The following is a 14,124-nucleotide window of genomic DNA, read 5'->3' as shown; positions in this document are numbered from 1 at the left end:
CTGCTTAATGGATGATGAAATAATGAGGGAATAGCCCACACATGTCCATGAAATAGGTTTTGAGTCGATTGTCCCATTACTTTTGGCCCCTAAAAAGTGTGAGGAACATATAAAAACTATTGTAATTCCTACACCGTTCACCTGATTTGGATGTAAATGCCCTCAAATTAAAACTGAAAGTCTGCAGTTAAAGCACATCTTGTTAGTTTAATTTGAAAGCCATTGTGGTGGTGTATAGCGCTCAAAATATGAGCATTGTGTCGATGTCCCAATATTTATGGACTTGACTGTATATATATATATATATATATATATATATATATATATATATATATATATATATATATATATATATATATATATATATACACACACATCAGCAACATCACAAAACTGGCATTTCCGACATCCTCAGCGGCACCTGACTTGCAAGAAATTAGAAAGATCGAGTGTCCGGTGCACAGGAATGAAGTCACTGGTAAAAGCAACAATATTGTTAGTGCTGTTAAAGGGGCAATCCCCTTTAACAATACCATAAAATGTTTTTCCAATCTTCCATTATTTTTTGTTACTTAGCCTACTACAAGTGTACCTTTTGTTTTTGTTGTTGACATGAATGCAACTTAGTGTGGTTGGCCCGGTGATCACAAAGTAGATGAGAGGGACTGTCTGACAGACGGCTACAGTCCGTCATGTAACAGCTGAATACAACAGTGATGCTAGAAGGGGCATGTCAGAAAGCACAACTGCTGCCATCTTGTTATGGGTGGGGTGTGGAAACCGATGAACATTCAGAGTTTCACTTATGTCAGAGAAAAACGAGAAGGCCTGGGTACAATGGGCTAACAATCACACTTGACATTGAAGGATTGGACAGATGTCTCCTGACCTGATAAATTCATGTTACTGCTTTTTCCTGCTGATAGATGGACCATGATTTTATATGGTATTACTGTACAATCAAGGATATAAGCATGAGAAAATGGATTACTGTGTTTGATGTAATGAATTTAGTGTATCTCAGTCACATAAATATATAAGTAGAGTCTGAAAAAAACAATTTAAACATTTTGTTTTCAGGGGACCACAAATTTAGAATTAGAAAAGAATAGAATTAGAAGCGTATACTGCAATCTAATTTCTGCCATAATAAGATTTCATGTTTTTTGTGTTTGGTGCATCAAGGCTCAATATCATAAATAGCTAGCATTCTGTGTTTAACTTATCATTTTTAATAGAATATCAAAACAGTCATTGTCTCTATAAACTAAATTATATCCATGCTCTACAGTATACTGTATTGACCTATATGCACAGAACTCAACTGTGACCAAACTTGCACCTTGTGGTGTTTAAATTATATCTGAGCTGTATAGTCTTGTCATGTCTAGCCTGTAAAGTCTTTAATGGATTATTTTGTGCATTAGAACTAAAGTAGATTAGCTAAGAGTAGTCTATTTACAAGAAACGTTGTTTAGAAAACCTTGACACAGATTCTTTTCCCTAAGAGTTAACTAGTATTCAATGAAAATTGATGGATACCATTGCAATTATAGGCAGTAAATATGTAAACAATTCTGTGAACAACAAAGTTACTTACATGATTCATTGAACAGGTTTAAAAATGATGGTGAGCTCACAATCAGATCTTTGTGTATGTGCCATATTATTAAAATATAAACAGCCATTGTTACTGCAGATGTAATATAGCTAAACTTATCAATGTGTAGTATGTGTGTAAGGCAGCTGATATGATTGCTGAACGATGAGACTTTTTTCTCTATTTGACCTTTTTGTACTTCAGGATAACTACACACATTGATATACTGTTGTTTGGTCTGTTCTTTGAATAGCTGAATCAATATCCAATTTGAGTGGCCATATTGGACAGACCTGACCATTTTGACATGAGACCACACAACTGGACTCCATGGGGCCCATTAGTGCGGTCATCTGATGACTGGAAATATGACTGCATTTTCTGTCATAAAAAAATAAAATCTGTAATTCAATAATTCTGGTCCGCTATTGTTTTTGAGGAACCCCAAGCATACTACATGTTTGTCCATTTGGTCTTAATTGGCCAACAAAATTTCCGCATATGCTGTCACCTTAAATGTTTACACTGTTTAATTATGGGTACCACTACATGTTTGTGCTTATGTGTAGCCCTTATTCACCATTTAGCTTATCTTTACTGTCCTAATTACAGGTTATATAAATGTACTATATATAAATGTTCATTTTTGTTGTTATTGTAAATGTAGGAAATATATTTTACTTTAAGTAACCTACACAGGTTACATGTTTGTTTGTTTTTTTGTTTTTTTTTTCTTTCCCCACAAATCTTGAAAGAAAAGCTGAGGTGTTGTCCATAGCAACCCATCCGATTCTAGCACAATCCTTTATCTAGTACATTCTAGAAAATGATAGCTAGACTCTGCATGGGTAACGCCTCCACTTTTCCTTTTTAGAAGATTTCGTAAATCTGCACCTGAGACTCATTTTTGCTTCAGAAACCATGATATATATATTCTCAATTGATCACGCATATATATTCAATTGTCCAGAATCAAAACCAGCTGCTGTTTTGAAATAAAAACAAACTACAATCCAAGGTGCTAAATGTAATTAAATAAATATGATCCACAAAAAATGTAAAAAGAAAGTTAGCTCCTTTAAAAGAGAAGTGCCATCTCCCTCGACATGAAAAATATACGGTATGCAAGGAAGGTAAGGAGCACTAATCTGATTTGGTTCCAAATCACTCCAATCAGATGCTGTTTTGAAATGATATTGTCAGTAAGCCATATCCACAATGCTCCATTCACCAAGTCTCTCCTTCAGGTGCCTATTTATGAATCCCAAAACCAGGTGGAAACTGCTTTTTCTGCACCGTTTAGGCATTTTTAAGTATAATTGTCATTTAAGAAAATGTAGGAGATACCTTCTGCATTTTGAAAAGTACTGTATTAAACCGCAGTCCCATAATAGTCAATAGGACTACGCTCTGGGCGTTTTTGCATTATTTTTTTTTATCAAGTTCCGAAAACCTTAGCTTTTTGAAACTTGTCCGCAATGGCAGCCATTAAATCCTATGGGGAGAGCGTTGCGGTTGAGTGATCTTCGGATCCCTCACCGCAGCTTACCTGCTCGCCCCTCTGGTCACTATTGCAAAGTGGCTTTGCGATAGTGACTGGAGTTTTAAAGTAAGGAAAGTCATCGCCAGGACAGCCTCAGAAGCGCTTTTCCGGGATGATTTTTTAATAAATGATTACGAAAATGTATCTGTCATATTTCATTAATTAACCCCGTTAATTAATAAATGGGCCCCTCGCTGTTTATAGAGATTCTGTAAAAGTAACATGAAGGGTACGCTTCTTTGTGCATTAAATACAATATTTTATTAGATATCTCAAAAGTTTCACAATAAATGTGTGTACCAGAGGAAAATAAAATCAACACATATCAGCATAGACATCCAACAGAACTCAAGCATTTAAAAATCTCCCCTCTAGAAACCGCAGTTGTCCTTGCCGCTGAAATCTATATGTATCTAGCAAAATGGAAGGTTGAGGTATTGGTTAACAGAGTGCCAGCCTATTTCTTCTCTGTTTCTCGTTTCAAAATACTAACAAATATTGTCTTAGCTGCTGTTTATCAGGCCTATATTGGTGTGGTTTACAAGCCAACCCTTGTTACATGTTAACCTATATAACTGGGACGTGAGTGCACTTTATTTTAACTGCTTTGCAGTGTTAAGGACAAGTGCTGACAACTGTATTTTTGTTTTGTATTCATATAGGGCATTTATATTGGCATGCAGCTGGTACCAATGAGGGCCGGATTAAGACACTGTAGGCCCCTGGGCTAGGGGTACTGTGAGGACCCCATTTGTCAAGCGACGTTTGCCCAATCCGATAATACTTTGCTCTGATCTGTCCAGGCATAGACTCCACAAGAGCTCTGAAGGTGTCCTGTGGTATCTGGCACCAAGACGTTAGCAGCATGCCCTTTAAGTAATGTAAGTTGCGAGGTTGGACCTCCATTTTTCATACTTCTTTTTCCAGCACATCCTACAGATGCTTGATTGGATTGAGATCTGGGGAATTTGTAGGCCAAGTCTTGTTCCTCAAACTATTCCTGAACAAAAACATGATTCATCAGACCAGGCCACCTTCTTCCATTGCTCCATTGTCCAGTTATGGCACGCACATGCCTTGTAGGCGCCTTGGGCAGTGGCCAGGAGTCAGCGGCTGCACAATCCCATATGGAGCAAGCTGATGCACTGTGTGTTCTGACACCTTTGTATCATAGCCAGTATTAACTTTTTCAGCAACTACAGTAACTCTTCTGTGGGATTGAACCATACGGGCTAGCCCCACGCTCATCAATGAGCCTTGGGTGCCCACAACCCTGCCACCGGTTCACTGGTTGTCCTTCGTTGGATCACTTTTGGTAGGTAGTAACCACTGTATGGGAGCACCCCATTTTGGAGATGCTTTGACCAGTCATCTAGCCATCTCAATTTCGCTCTTGTCAAAGTCACTCCGATCCTTCGTCATGCCCGTTTGCCTGCTTTCAGCACATCAACTTATTGCATCATTTTGTTTACCACATAGCTTTCCAAAATAGATGCTGGACCATGGAAGCAGCATGCATTGCCAAACAAACCAATAAGCAAAACCTGTGTACTTAGACTGACTTAGATCAGTTTGGCAAATGGATCAATAATGTTCTCAGACTGTCATTCAATTAGACGTGCATTCAACATCAGTATATGTACAATTAGTTAAAGCATTTAAAATAAAATTATCTTTTAATTCTTCTGTTAATTAACTAACTTTTGGGTTTTTTAACTTCTATTCCCAAATTCCATCCATCCAGTAGGTGCAATAATAATTGCTTGATGTGCCTTTTTAAGTTTATCACATATTTGCAAGTTCTACTTATTTTTCTTTATCCGAATCCTGAAGTTATTCTGCACAGAATTAATTCTTTATCTGCATAGTCATTAAAGGACGACAAAACACTACAACGTTGTGGAATGTTTGAAAGGCACTTGTTATCAATAACGTTTAAACAAAGAATTTCTCGGGCACACGTTTTTCAATATTACCCCTTCAAAAACAGTCATTAGCCTAGACCTAGTTCTAGTCCTCCACGAGTCCTAAAATTTGATAAATCTAATGTTGTGACATGTCGCACATAACAGATTTTACTGTTATTATTTCTTCAGCAAAAATAAGTGAACATGAAGCCATGTGTAAAAAACTACTCAATCATGTGGTGTACTTAACATTTAAGTAATTGTTTTCTGTATGGGTTTATTAGTCTCTTACAACGTATTTGAGGAAGTTTGGCCCACTCCTCCATACAACACTGCTTCAGTTCATTGATGTTTGAGGGCATTCGTTTATGAATAGCTCTCTTAAGGTCCCCCACAGCATCTGAATGGGATTGATGTCTAGACTTTGACTTGGCCATTCCAAAACCTTGATTGTTGGTTTTCTTTTTATATCCATTAAGCTTTAAATTTACTGGTGTGCTAAGGATCATCGTACTGTTGCATGGTTGAATTTTGTCCAAATTTCATTTGTTGGACATATGACCTCTCACTTTCATCTAGAATGCTCTGTTACTCACGGGGGATTGTGAGGCATCCAGGTACAGTGACTGTAAAACTATGCAAATTCAACACCCTCCAAAACTGTGCTGATGGTTGTTATAACACTCTTACGATAACATGCTTTGTTTTGGTTTTTGATAAATATAGCTTTGTGCATTAAGACAAACCTCTCCACTTTTTCTCTTGTCTGTCCACAGGACACTGGTGTAAAAACATTGTGTTTTGTTGAGATGCACCTTTGCATGCCTAAGTTGTACTGCAATTTTTATTTTTATTATTTGAAAGAAGGGAGTGTTCTGGGTTTGCTTCCATGAAACTCATGGTCAGCCCTTTTCTGATGGCAGAGTCTTTGCAATTTCTCAGCATTTTATATAGTTTGAATAAAAACATAAATTGCAACAATGAATAAATAAATACATTGTCACGGGCACTAGGAGGCTTTACCCAGTATCACCCGCTGATGGTCTTATCAGAGCAGTAGAGTTGGTATATGATACTCTGATGGCAGGGTGATAATGGAACTTTAAACAGCAGATGGTTAGAGAATGCTCAGAAAGTCTATGACTAGCAGCACTGGTAAACAATAGGTAACTGAACACGAGGATCTGGATGGACAAGGACACGTGAGGGTAGTCAGTGGTCTGCGCACGGCAAGTTGTACCACTGCTATAGTGAGAAGAATGTCCAGGAGTAATAAGGAGGTGGAAGTCAGCGGTCTGCGTATAGCAAGTTGTACCGCTGTCTGTAGTGAAGGAATGGAATCCAGGTGAAGGTAACGGGGAAGTCAGTGGTTTGCGTGTAGCAAGTTGTACCACTGCTTATGTGAGAGGATATATGCAACTGGTGACACAGGGAGACAGGAATCAGTGGTCTGCCTCTAGCAAGTTGAACCACTGAATATATATGTGAGGAAGGACACGAGGAGATAAATGCTATGCAGAATCTACACGGGTACACTGAACTTGATCCCACGTTGAACTGCACACAATGAATGAACAGCACTGCACAGATAAACAAAGTCACTCAAATAGTCCAGCAAAAGGAAACACAGTCAATAATAGCAATAGTCTCAGAGGATGGAAACTCCGGAGGAGAACAACTCAGCCCAGATGGATATGCAATACACCAGCACAGTCAATGAGAAGTATGCATACCGTGGTTCAGATGAGCAGGCTGTTAGAGATAGCTGCAGGGATACCTGAGCGGCCGGGAACAGACGAGATGCGAAGTCCTTGCAGAATGGAAGCGGCAGGTAGGTGCAGCACACTGTAGGTAGGCCAGCAAAGATGACAAATACTCAGGAAGCAGTAGTATATAGAATAGAACAGCAGGAGACCACGGGAGAGTTGAAGCGATGTAGCAAAGCTGGAAGCCGAGGAGCGTAGACTCGATGCAGCAGGCGAGTTGACACAAATGGACACACTGTAGAAGCAGTAGGCAGCGGGTCAGCTGACGGCAGGTAGAATGCAGACTGGAGCGCTGAGACGAGCAGACTCTGTAGACACGCTGAAGTAGCGAACAGGAATCAGCTGGAACAGTAGCGATGTAACTCAGGAAAGTTTGCAGTAATCTGTAACTGTAGATACACGGAGGCAGCGGATAGGAATCAGCTGCTGGAGTCACGAAGAAACACAGGAGAGTTTGCAGTAATCTGTAGCTGTAGATAAACGGAGGCAGCGGATAGGAATCAGCTGCTGGAGTCACGAAGAAACACAGGAGAGTTTGCAGTAATCTGTAGCTGTAGATACACGGAGGCAGCGGATAGGAATCAGCTGCTGGAGTCACGAAGAAACACAGGAGAGTTTGCAGTAATCTGTAGCTGTAGATACACGGAGGCAGCGGATAGGAATCAGCTGCTGGAGACACGATGAAACACAGGAGAGTTTGCAGTAATCTGTAGCTGTAGATACACGGAGGCAGCGGATAGGAATCAGCTGCTGGAGTCACTAGGAACACGAGGAATAGAAGTGGTCTGGAAACCACAAACGGCAAACAGGAATCAGCATCAGCTGAACACACGAGGAGGCACTGGAACACCTTCAGAGACTCATGAGGAATGAGACTCCAAGATCCGGCCACGTGGTATTGACCACAGGTGCTTAATATAGGGAGAGTTGCCTGATCAGCCAATTAAGTTAAAGGAACAGAACTGAAGGTTAAAAGGGACTGCACATGCGCAGTACCTCATAATAATGGACGGACACGGTTCCTAGCTGCCTTAGAAGTAGCACTCACAGTCCGGTGAGTGACATACATATATATTTTTATTGACATCTGTCTTAGTATTACATTTGTTATCAGGGATATTGACAACTTTCATCGCAGTTTTAGTTTTTCATTTCTACCGTCTGTTGCATGGAAGATCACATATCCCTTATATAGCAGCGGAAATTGCCTACCACAATTCTTTGTATAGCATACGGATTATTCAGTCTTGTAGATTGAGAACTACTGTGCCCTAACAGGAGGGGAGTGTGTGTGTGTGTGTGTGTGTGTGTGTGTGTGTGTGTGTTTTATACTGGTTGGTGGTCTTTGGGTGAATTTAATAGGACACGCCTTCTGGGAAGATTAGCAACTCTTCTCCAATTCTGAAGACTTTCCTACTGTAGAATGATGGAACCCCCAACCCCCCCCCCCCCCCTGCTTTTATTCTCTCGTTCAAGTCCTGCTTCTAGTTGATTTGCAGATAAAGTTGAAATTCTGCCAGGTTTAATGGTGATACATTTTCTAATACTTTTACAAGTGAGGAACCTAAATAGAATCCAATGAAACTACTTTGCCATTCATGACCGTATTTCTAATTAATTTCTTATAGTCACCATTTTCTTTCCTACTTTTTGCTTTTGAAAGATACTCATTTTTTTTCTCTCTCTCTCTCTCCCAAAAATGGAAATATCCTGAGTCAGTTGTCTGAGATTAGCAGCAGCTCCAAGCGTCTTCTAGGGAAGCTGGAAGTGTCTCTGATCAGAAGGATGACAGCCAGCGGCCATCTCATTAGGAGATGCTGCCTGAGTGCGTGGGACAGCAAGAAAAACATGATCTACAGTGAGCAGCATATATGGGGTGAGAAAGGAGTTTAGGGTTCAGTTGAGAGACAGGAGTTTTATCTGTTTTAGTGGCTGTATCCTAGTCCAAATGTATTATCCAGGCAACCTTGGATATGTGGAATCAATTGAATGTATTCAAATTGATTTTCACATCTAGTGTATAGCAGCAATTGTTAGCACAGGTAGTCTGTAATTAGTTGCTCTCTATAAAGACCAAATAATGGCACTATTGGACATAAACAAAATTTAAAGCCTGTGTATTATTGTTCTATGCAATGAATTGGCTGAAGAATGTATACTTAGATAAATGTTTCTAGCATGCCAGTGCTGTATGTCGATATTTTAAAACCGCTACTTAGAAGAATGTTACATATGCATGTTGAATCACTGTGAGGCAGTGCACAAGAGAGTCTGGATAGATATTTCCAATCTCATTTATGACAGATGCTCTAAGCAAATTGCAGGTTTATTCACACACAGGGATATGGTATGTGTTGTCATTGCAAGGTGACATGACATGGTGTTTTATTATACATATATTCCTTATTTATGTGATGTTTAATACAAAGTACCACAAGCCAGAAAATAAGTTATAGTGGAAAAGGGCACAGAGTCATTTACGAATGTACCCCTACAGCACTTATTCCATTTTGTGATGTCGTGTGCCTGTTTTACGACTGCACACTCGTGAAACTAGTATTACACCCAGGCAAAAATTAGATTTAATCTTGCAGAGTGAGAAAGTTAAATGATACTAAAGGTGAGATTATGGGAGCACCCTCTGTTAATGGGAGATACATTGACCTCACTCCCTCCCTGTGCGCGCACACACACACACTTTGTAATGGGCAAATAATAAAAGCAAATTCAAATGCACCATAAATACAATCCTGATGTTCCTTACTCTCATGAATAGTTTAAGACATGACTGAAGCTTGAACAAACGCTATTTGGGGAGGGGGGTTTAAATTAATGATGGGGGTGGTGCTGAAGTGGAAGTAGGCTGGATTATTTTTTTTACACTTTCCTTCATGTACATTTTGACATGAATCTGTCAAGTAGACTCATCCCCATTTGCAGGGTCAGTTCCTAAAAGAAGATATAAGCATGCTCCTTGTTAGGTGTTGGGTGGACAATTAGGGACACTTGAGAAAAACTAAATATGCTGTGTGTCTGCAGCTTGGCCATTAATGCCTGTGATAGCATACATCACGTGATGAATGGACTCATATATGGACTATAATTATATGTAAAACTAAGGGTCGTGAGGAGCTCCAACAGACATTTGAGAGCGACAGATGTTTTGTTTTGTTTCAAACTGGCATTGATGCTTTAAATAGGAAGGAGCCCACTTCTGCTTGTATTCTAGAATAGGGGATCTTTCCATATAAGTTGTAACCCAAAACATGGCTTACTAGACCATTTAGGTGTGTTGATCTGACCCTTACGTGCATACCTATTTGTTTATGAACTGCAAAAACTATGGGCTTGTTTAATATTTGTCACTTTATTTGGGTGTTTGAAACTTTTTATTAAATTGGTGCAAGAAATGTGCTTTCTTGCAAAAGTGCAAATGGAGGGTGCAAAGTTGTCTCCAGGACCTTGGATGTGCTGGAGATTTCAAATCCTTTGGCAGGGATTAAAAGGCCATGCACCCATCTCCCTCTTTCTTGTTTTTTCACAGGTACAAAATTGTGGACTTGGCATTTTTGCCCACAAATCCAAGCACTTCCCATAAATCTGTGTACGATTACGTGAAAGTAGGCAAAAAAAGCATTTTTATACTTGCAGTTTGTGTCATGGCATGTTCATATTACAATAAGGCAAGTATATACCCTTTTGATAAAGTCTCTTGTGAGACGAAACGCGTCAAGGAGGTTCTGAAGGAGGCTCTGTATTTTGGTGGAAGCTGATGCGAGGAGGTTCCCATGTGCCAGTTCCAGAGAGTTTCCTGAGGGGACCGCTGCAAGCGCTTTCTATACAGATAAGCCTGTTTTACTTTACCCGATGTACGGGCATTTTATTGCTTTTTATGGATCTAGGCTGTAATTAAATTGGATTATATCCTATAATAAGCCTGTCTTTCATGCATGCATTATTGACTCTATTTATATGGAGTTTAGTTGTGTAGTTCCTGTCTAAGAAAGTATTCAAAGTCTGGGGGAATATACCCTTGAGAGGCTAATCATTATATTATCTTCTAAATTGGCTATCTCTACCACGCACGCACTATACTTATTTTACCAATGTATTTGGAGTTTAAATGTTAACCTCCTGTCAAGAGGTGAAGCTCATCTAAATCAGGTGTTGAAATACTGAGGGAATTAACCTCTGACAAACGAATCACCCTATTTTATCAACCTTAGAGTGTCTGGATGTGACTCTTATTTTGATGGTATCACACTATGTCTGGCGCTTCTCTTTTTGTGTCGTTTCTATCTAGGTGTTACATCTGCAATTTGATGTTGTAGCGGAGCAGCCTACTGTATGTGATATATTAAGTATTAATCACATTGTCACGTGGTATCTCTGATTGTTCACTAAGCGCCTGTTTGTCTTTTTCACTTTTTTATAAGTATATACATTCATCCTAAATCTATGGGTAAACACCAAAAGTTAGGAGCTATATATAGAAAACGCAGCCATATGTAGTAACATGTAGAGCGAGCCCAGCTACATATATTATTATGCTTACATACCCCCTCTCAGATGATCTGCCCTGTTTTTCTCATTTTACCCTTATTAAATCAATTCCTCCCAATGCATATTCTATAACTGGGAAACATTGCTCAATTCCCGTCCTGTACTGAGCCCTGACAAGCAATCAGATAGTGGCTTAAGCAAGAAGGAATGTTTTCTCAAGGAGCTGTGCAGGGGCTCTTGGTTCCAGCTGACAATTTTTGGTGTCCATTGGAAACGGAAAGCTGGGTTTTGTTGAGTCGAGGTGCAAACCAGAGGTAGATCTAAGAGGGCGAGAAGGAGAGTATTTTTAGATGTGATTTAAGATGTACACTATGAAGGGGTGGAGTTGTTGAGGACTTTGTAGGTAAGGATGATTATTTGAGTTGGATTCTGGGGACACAGGAAGCCATTGTATTTATTTGCAAAGTGGTGCTGTATATGTGGAGCAGTGAGAGAGGAAGGTCAGTCTGCTGATGTATTGAAGCGATGATAGATTAGTGAGGATTGGAGGAGGTTGCAATAGTCAAGGCGGGAGTATTGGGAATATACTGGCAGGAAGAATGAGAATGTGTGCGATTAAAAAAAGATGGTTATTGAAACTCCATTATACAGGGAATAACAACAGTCGCAGTACTGAACTGGCGAAACGTTATTCAGGATTATATGGAGATACATGGCATAGCAGAAAATCTCTACCAGTAGACAGTCACTGGTACTGCAGAAGTATTTCTGGTGCTGAATCATAATAGCAGTCTCTGGTATAAAGGATTTTCACTTGTGGCAGAACTCGCCGCAATCAGAAGCCAGAGTTGGGAACCAGAACCAACAGAGATGCAGACTGAGGGATCAGGAATCAGAGGTCACTGTAATGCAAAGCCAGTGATCATTAGCAATAAACCGACTGGAGCGGAAGCTACGAGACTAGAAAATTAGCATGTAAAGGATTTTACTGGCAATATGAACCTGGATAGGTGAGGACCTACCTAGGAGAGACTCCCAGTTGGAATAGGGAGAGGGCACACCTCCAACAGTATCCAATCCGCTGATCGTTCCCAGATGTAAAGAAAGTGACCCAAGGTGAACCGGAACACTGTGGCAACATACATATGAATAAACAAGCTGGGGAAATGACAAAAGCTATCACATGTTAATCCTATTGGAGATGATAAGGGTTTTTGTAGCATTTTGTGTAAGAAAAGGGCATATCCTGGTAATATTTCTAAGGTGGGGACACCAGGATTGAGAGAGAGACTGGATATGAGGAATAAAGAGTGGAGTCAAGTATGGCACAAAGACAGTGGGCTTGGGAGATGGGAAATTTTGGTGTCATTGACGGTGAGGGAGATTTGAGGTGGTGATTCTTGGAGGGGTGAAGATTATAAGCTCTGTTTTGACACGTTGAGCTTTAACGTTAAGATATCCATTTGGAGTAAGCAGAGAGACAATTGGCTACAAAGACGGTGCAGAAGGGGAGAGATCAAGGAAGGAGAGGTAGAGGTGATTTGGGAAGCCATTAAGTGAATTGGTTCCATAAGAGCAGTCCGATTGCATAGCGTTGAGAATAGAGTGTCAGGAGAGAACGTGAGATAGGCAGCTATACACAAGTTGTTTTGGAGGCAAAGGACAGAAGAGAAGTAGGGTGGCAGTTTTATAGATTTTTTTTTTTGATTGGTGAGATAAGCACTTGCTTAAAGAAGGGTGGAAATGAATGTGCCAGTCGGGAAGAGATGATGTAGATGTGGGGGAAAAGAGAGGGGAAACGTTGGAAGGGGATAATGTTGAGGCGGCAGTTTGCAGGGTCAGATGAGTGCACAGACATTGTCTTCGATTAGTCGAAAGATCTGATGGTGGATTGGTTAATGTAGAAGAAGGGGGTGGGATTTGGCATGAGTAAATATCTTGACAAATGGTGTTGATTGTGCTTTTGAAGTAGGTGGGAAAATCATGGTATTTGAGGGAGGAAAGAGTGGAGGAGGTGAAAAGCGAGTTGAAGATGGCATAGAGGCTTTGGGTATTCAAATAGAATTGTGTCAAGTGAAAGGGCAATGTTGTAAGGTGAAAGAAGTTTGCTTCAGAGCTAGACTTCAGTGCGTCTCAGCAGTATAAGAAGCACTTGTGCACGTAGAGGGTCTGTTTGGTGTTCTAGGGTTGTGGTTTGGATTGTTGGACACTATATGTGGTGGCTGGAGCTGTATTGCCTAGGGCTGAAGTTTTTTTTTGTTGTAGAAAAAGGCATCTTGATCATGGAAGGACATGGTAATCATAGGTGATAGTGGTTTTATTAGTTGAATTGAAAAGTGGATGGGGTCAAGAGTATTTAGGTGTTGATGTGTGTGTATTTGGGTACGAGGGGAGCTAAAGGAAACAAGGTTATGATCAGAGAGTTGGAAGGCCAAGTTGTAGAAATTAGAGATGGAGCAGAAGCAGTGGGTCGGGAGATTAAATCCAGTGGGTGAGACCAAAACAGGAAGCAAGTGAAAGAAGTTTTGTGGCAGCAGAGACAGTGGAATGCCTACTCCACCATCTTGTTTGTTTCCAGGTCTGGGAGTGTGGCTGACTGAGATTCCCCGTAGGAGAGAGCTGCAGTAGATGTAGTGTCACAGGAGGTAAGCCAGGTTTCTATAATAGCAAGGAGGTTGAGGGATTTTTAAATGAACTCCCAGAATTTGACAGCAGAGAATAACCACTTGGCCCATCTAGTCTGTCCATATTTTATTAACCTATGGTAACCCCAAACCCTATTTGGTCCTTTAATCTTTGTAAGGC

The 14,124-nt window shown here is 40.2% G+C and overlaps 1 protein-coding gene across 4 annotated transcripts in view; it reads left to right on the top strand.

Annotated features, from left to right (window-relative positions):
- The window catches only part of HIVEP3 (HIVEP zinc finger 3), a 113,942-nt gene that overhangs the window by 17,787 nt on the left and 82,031 nt on the right, over positions 1 to 14,124 (top strand). For 2 of the 4 annotated variants that reach the window (XM_075195882.1, XM_075195879.1), the window contains exon 2: positions 3,806 to 4,024. The exons of the other annotated variants lie outside the window; for them this stretch is intronic. The gene's annotated coding sequence lies outside the window, so the exon portion shown is untranslated. The remainder of the gene's footprint in view (positions 1 to 3,805; positions 4,025 to 14,124) is intronic. 4 annotated transcript variants of the gene reach the window in all.

Source organism: Mixophyes fleayi, chromosome 2, assembly GCF_038048845.1.
Source record: "Mixophyes fleayi isolate aMixFle1 chromosome 2, aMixFle1.hap1, whole genome shotgun sequence".
Lineage (NCBI taxonomy): Eukaryota > Metazoa > Chordata > Amphibia > Anura > Limnodynastidae > Mixophyes > Mixophyes fleayi.
Note: the sequence above shows the minus strand (reverse complement) of the source record. Positions and strands in the feature narration are given on the sequence as shown.